Here is a 6,681-nt window from a genome sequence, read left to right on the forward strand (position 1 = left end):
TAACATTACATGGATATATTGTCTCACCCTACAGAATTAGAATTTGTAATCCCTATTCCAATAGGAGATATCCTTCAGCTATAATGTATCTTAATTAAAGCTATCTTTAGATACGTTTTTTTTCCCCAAAAAGCATTTTATCAAAAAAATCCGATTTAAATAAAAAAAATCTGATTAAAAAAAAATCATTGATTTTTATCCACACTGGTCTCAAACGGCAGTACCCCCAACCCCGTAGCAGTATTTTTGGTGATCGCATGACCCCGCCCCCCCCCCCCCATAGCCTTGCAACTCCCAGTTTGAGAAACGCTGCCCTATGCTATCAGGACACTGAAGGGCAGTGATTCCTAGAATTGGCCCTAAAGGACATAATAACTTGCTTATTATAGAAGCTTCTCTAACGTTTTGAACTTAAGTTTGTGCCGTGTGTGTGTGTGAGAGACCTGCTTTAACCTTGCAGATAACTCATTTCTTTGTTCTAGTTGAAAAAAAATCGTTTATCGACAAGTTGTGATTGTGAAATCTATACGTCTATTGTTTTGTCTTCCTGGTCCCCACGTCTCTGTTCTTTATCTGTCTGGTTTCTGTCTGGTTCTTCGATTGTTTTGTATCCGTGACATAACTAATTTTGCTACGTGTAAATCAGCGAAGGGGGGGGGGTATGACTGGTTAAAGAATTGTTTTATACTATGTTGGGATTGGTTAGAGAATAGTTTAGTAATATTTTAGTAAAATGATGGGTTAAGGCAGCGGTTCTCAAATTTTAGCAATCCGAGGACCCCCATTTTGATTTAAAAATTTTTGAGGACCCCCCAAACCCCTTGATCAGCCCCTGTCCCTGCCTTTGCTCTATGCCTTTCCCCAAGGCGACATCCCCATCCCTGACCCTTCCCGCCCCAAGCGAACAGCTGTTCCGCGGGGGTGCAGGAGACACGGGTGGGGAGGGGGGCAGAGTTGATCAGCAGCCCCGGACATGACTCGCGGACCCCCTGGAGTACCCTCACGCACACCCAGGGGTCTGCGGACCTGTTTGAGAAACCCCTGGGTCAGGACATAGCTAAGCAAGACTCAAATTTCACTGTATAAATGGGTCCAAAAGGAAATTCTTGGGAACCAACTGCAGGGGACAGTCCCAAGATCAGAGCTGCCAGACCTCAACAGTCTGCCAATGACACCGAGCAGAAGCTGGAGTCCCCGGATGACCTGATCCTGACCGGACAGCAGGAAAAGTTTAGCTTTCTATGCTTTGGGGACTGTTAATAAATCGAGGTTAAGGGTATTACCATGTAAGGTTCTTTCGCTTGTAAAAGACCCCGCAGACCCCTGAGTCCACAGGGAATGGTGTTATACCCCTGAGCTCACGGAGGGAAAGAGCCCGGAGCCCAAGGAGGAGTAAAGTTGGGTGTCTTATGAGCCCCACAGCCATCTGTATCACGCCCCCCATTTGTGCCACCATAATAGGTAGGGGTCAGCTTTGCCAGCAGAATTCCCCTCCCCCTCCCCGAAGGCTTTCTAGACTAGACAAGGCCACTGGCTCAGGGCCCGTAACCCGCTACCAGCCCCCAAACAATGAGCCCTTTGCTCCTTTCGATTGTTTACTCCAGAGTCCCTTGGCACGGACGACGGCTTCACTCGCGCTCCCAGGCGCGCGCCAGCCCCCGGGCTGCCCGGTTCAACAGGCAAAAGGAAGAACGGTGTTTCCTTCGCAGTTTGAAATAAGGTTTCTGGCAGCGCTCAGCTGGCCCCGGGATCACTGGGCCCAAAAGCTCTGTCTATGCTCCACAGCTAATCCCAATGCACACAGATAACTGCCCCATGGCGCTCCACTGGCGCAGGGGGTGGGAGAGAACAAGGGGGAATCCTTGGGCAAGTCAGTGAAGCACTGTGCCTCAGTTTCCCCATTTCTATAGCAGGGAAAACAGTGCTGCCCTGCCTCACAGGGAGGATCAATACAGTCAAGATGGTGAGGCATGCAGCCCCCCTTAAGGCGCCCTTACCAGGCCTGCACGGAGAACTGGGGCATCCTGACGCTCAGGGAAACTGCTCCTTTAAGGCATCGGCGCTGCAAGCTCGGCATATGCTTCCTCCTCCCGTCAGCCCACGAGACACGCCGTTAGACTTCTCGAGAGAGGGAGGAGAGAGGTCTGACGACCGGTGAACGGGGCCGACCGAGACTCACACGATCCGGTCCCAGCTTTGCGTGGGACGTTCCGGTCCCATACGGCCGCTCGGGCTCAGTGCATCCACAGCCCCACCCGGACGCTGGGATAAGGCGCTGCCCTGCTTCACCGACTCCCCTCCTGCCCCCCCCCCCCCCCCCATGCAAAACGCAGCCCCCAGCCTCAGGGACCTGAGGGACGCTGCAGGGAGGAAATGCGACACCTACCAACCCAGCAGACCCACATAGCTGGGATGAACCCTCGCTCAGCGATCACTATTCACCCAGCGCTTCGACCGCTAATCCAGCGGGGGCCAGAGACATCTGAACCTGCTCTCCAGCCCGGCCACACAGCTCCTTCCCACGCGGCAGCGAGAATGGCCGTGTCTCGCTGGAACAACACCAACGGGTTTCCACCCATTTCGCTCGGCAGCGCAAAGCAGACGGCACCAGTCGCGGGCGGAAGGGAAGTGATACTCTGCACGGATTAGGCCTCAACTGGAGGATTGTGTCCAGTTCTGGGCGTCACATTTCAGGAAAGAGGTGGGACAACTTGGAGGAAGTCCAGAGAAGAGCAAGAAAAACGATTCAAGGTCTAGAAAACTTGACCTAGGAGGGAAGATTGAAAACACTGGTTTTGTTTAGTCTGGAGAAGAGAAGACGGAGAGGGGGACAGGAGAACAGTTTTCAAGGACATAAAAGGTGGTTACAAGGAGGAGGGAGAAGAATTGTTTTCCTTAACCCCTAAGGACAGGACAAGAAGCAATGGGCTTAAATTGCAGCAAGGGCGGTTTAGGTTGGACGTTAGGAAAAACTTCCCGTCAGGGTGGTTAAGCACGGGAATAAATTGCCTAGGGAGGCTGTGGAATCTCCATCATTGGGGATTTTTTCAGAGCAGCGTGACAAACGCCTCTCAGGGATAGTCTAGATAATACTTAGCCCTGCCTTGAGTGCAGGGGATGGGACTAGATGACTTCTTGAGATCCCTTCCAGTCCTACCATTCAATGATTCCCTCATATTTGCAACCATTACTGGAATCCTGAACCCACGTGCAGGGTCCTCCATTCCAGAAGGGGGGAATTTGGATAAACTGGAGGAGGTTCAAAGAATAGCTATGAGAACAACTAAAGGGTTAGGAAGAAGCATGCCTCCAGCAGCTCAAAGAGAAGGTTAACGGGTGACTTGATCTATAACCACCTACATGGGAACAGAAATTTGATAATCCAAGACTCTTCTTCAGAGAGTCTAAGGGCAGAAGGCACCATTGCGATCATCCAGTCAGACCTCCTGTGTAACAGGTCATCGGATGCCCTGAATTAATTCCAAGTTGAACTAGAGCAGGTATGTCGCCTTAATTTAAGAATCCACCACAGCCCTTGGGAACTTTTCCCAATGGTGAATTCCTCCTCGCTGGTAAAATTTCACACCTTCTTTCCCGTTTGAATTGCTCCAGCTTCAACTTCCAGCTGCTGGATCATCTTAGACTTTTGTCTATTAGGTCTGCACGCTTCCCATCGATAAGTACTTACATGGGAACAAGTCCAGTCATCGGCTCTTTAGCCCAGCAGACAAAGGTCTAACAAGATCCAACAGTTGGGAATGGGCGACAGGGGATGGATCACTTGACGATTACTTGTTCTCTTCATCCACTTTGGGGCACCTGGCATCGGCCACTGTCGGAAGACAGGACACTGGGCTAGATGGACCTTTGGTCTGACCCAGTGCGGCCGTTCTGATGACGAATTCAGACTAGAAATAAAGCACCAAACAACCAGAACCACTTCCCAACAGCTGTGGTAGATTCTCCATCGCTGGCGATTTTGAAATCCAAATGGAATGTTTTTCTGAAATGTCCGCTCTCGTTCAAACAGGCATTCATCATTCGGGCCTGTGTTACACAAGAGGTTTCCCGATGATCCCTTCTGGCCTTGGAATCTGGGAATTAGCCACCTTCAATAATCAAAATACTAGACACCACCCTAGAAGATGGTCCCGGCTGCGGTTACGAAACCCGCAGCACTGCTCTCCCTTCACTCTGGCCTCCACAAACATCTTCGCAAATCAGCATTTCCCAGCCTCCTCCAGCTCACAAAGAAGGCAACAAACAGAGCCATCCCATCTACAGCGGAGTTAATTACTGCTTAATTGACTCATGAGCAGGCCACAAGCAAGACTCAGAGCTGACAACCTTAAGCAACCAGAACCAACTCCCCGAAGAAAGCAGTCGATTCTCCATCCCTTGACATCTTCCAAACCAGACTTTCTGGAATATGCTTTAGTCGTGCACAAGTTCTCAGGCTCAACCCAGGGGGAACTGGGTGAAAATTGCCAGCCTGAGATAGACAGGAAGTCAGACTAGAGCAACAAGGAGTCCGGTGGCACCTTAAAGACTAACAGATTTATTTGGGCATAAGCTTTTGTGGGTTAAAAAACCCAGTTCTTCAGATGCAACTAGAGCAGTGTGTCTCGACCTATTTGATAGCTTGCTGCCTTCCTACACTGTATCAGGGAAATCTCAGGGACCAGTGCCAGTCCACAGACCGGTCATTGAGGAACACTGGACTAGATGACCTATGGTCCCTTCGGATCTACGCTCAGTTCTTCCCACTGGGTCCCAGTCAGCTACCAACGCCAGCGTAAGGCCTTTGACATGATCTTCAAAGCAAGCCCCAAGACCGAGTTTTGAGCCATGAACCACCACGACAGCTGCACTTCTCTGGGCAACGCAGATCCCAAAGCCTGGAGGGAACCGCACGAGAGCTGGGGACGAAGCATTCTCTGGAGAGGGGATCCAGCTACGGAACAATCTTCCTGCAGAAATCAGGAGAGTTCAGAGTCTGAACGCCTTTAGGAAACACAGGAAGACCTACCTCTTGGAAAATGACTCGGCCAAAAGAATGACGCTTGGCTTGGCATGTCTTTCTACTCAATTAACTCCCAGTCAAGTGAAACAAACAAAACCTCCCCCAAAATTAACAACCATCCCTGAAACAGATGAATTAACCCGCCCCCAAATAGTATTTAAAAATCCCACAACCAAAGCGCCTCCTCTAACCAGAGGTTTGACCCCAAAGAGGAAGAATTCACCAGAGACACTGCCAAAGTCTTCTAGGGTCTTGGCCAGCAGAACAAACCCCTAAAGCAGATGGAAAGAGCCTGCGTCATCTGGACCGACAAGAAATAACTCCAGATCTAATAGAAAACCCCAATAATCCTCATTCTCAACAGGGCAGCAACTTTGCTGGCATGGTCCCTAGAGAGGGAGAGAAACTGAGTATTGCTTGCCTAAGGCCAAAATTGTAACTGGGTTCGCAAAAAGAATTAGATAAGTTCCTGGAGGATAGGTCCATCGATGGCTACTAGCCAAGACGGTCAGCGAGGCAACCCCATGCTGTGGGTGTCCCCAAGCCTCCGACTGCCAGAGGCTGGGAGTGGATGACAGCGGATGGATCATTCGATCATTGCCCTGTTCTGTTCATTCCCCCTGGGGCACCTGGCACTGGCCACTGTCAGAGACAGGATACCGGGCTAGATGGACCTCTGGTCTGACCCAATGGGGCCGTTCAGATGTTCAGTCACTGGATCTCTTCCAGCAAGGCAGCCAGTCTGCGTCTGAATACACAAGCTTGTTCCAATTGTTAATCAGCCTAATTGAAAACACTGGTGGCCACTTTTTGGCGGGGCAGGGGGTTAAGGCTGCCCATTTCACCCCATGTCAGCCAAGCCCCAACAACAACACGCAGAGGTGGCTTGTCGCTTCGTACGGGCAACCCTCGCACGCGGGGCGGGGGGGGGGGCCCTTCCACGTCGCTCACGCTGACGGCCGGGGAAGAGAACGCAAAACCCCAGAGCTCTGCCCAGGGCTTGGATTTCCCCATCCCCACCCCAGAGCAGCCCTCCCCACGGCCTTGCCGCACAAGTCCCCGGGCAGGCCCTTTACATAGCTTACCGCATCCCACCATGGGGGCATGATCCCCAGCCAACCCTTCCCCCTCCACACACACACACTCTTGGAAGCACCTGGCTTACAGCAGGGTGTATAAGGGGGACCGGGGGGGGGTCACAGCATCCAAGGAAGAACAACCCAGAATTTTGCTCGTAGGAAGCGCCTCCTCAGCCCAAGAGCCCGAGACGCCCGCAGGAGAGAAAACCAGTAAAACCCAAACACACAGGCACCTGCTCCATCAGTGCCGAGAGAATTGGGGCGGGGGGGAGCGGGGTACAATGGGACCAGAAGGGGAGTGGGGCAGGTTATTCAAGGGGAGCAGGGGATGGTCTCAGGGAGGAGAGGCCCCGAGGAAAGCCCCAGGGCACGGTGGGGTGGGGGAACCCGGCAGGGAGAGACTCAGGGCCGGGATACGGGGGGGCGGGGGGGGGGCAGGGCCGACCGTCAGTGGGACCTGGGGGAGCAGAAGCCTCAGAAGGGAGGGGGGCGGGCGCTGGGAGGGAGAGCTGGAGGGGGTGGCCCCAGGGCAGGGGGATTCAGTGGACAGGACCATGGGATAGGCTCAGGGGAAGGGGC

This window comes from Eretmochelys imbricata, chromosome 28, assembly GCF_965152235.1.
Source record: "Eretmochelys imbricata isolate rEreImb1 chromosome 28, rEreImb1.hap1, whole genome shotgun sequence".
Lineage (NCBI taxonomy): Eukaryota > Metazoa > Chordata > Testudines > Cheloniidae > Eretmochelys > Eretmochelys imbricata.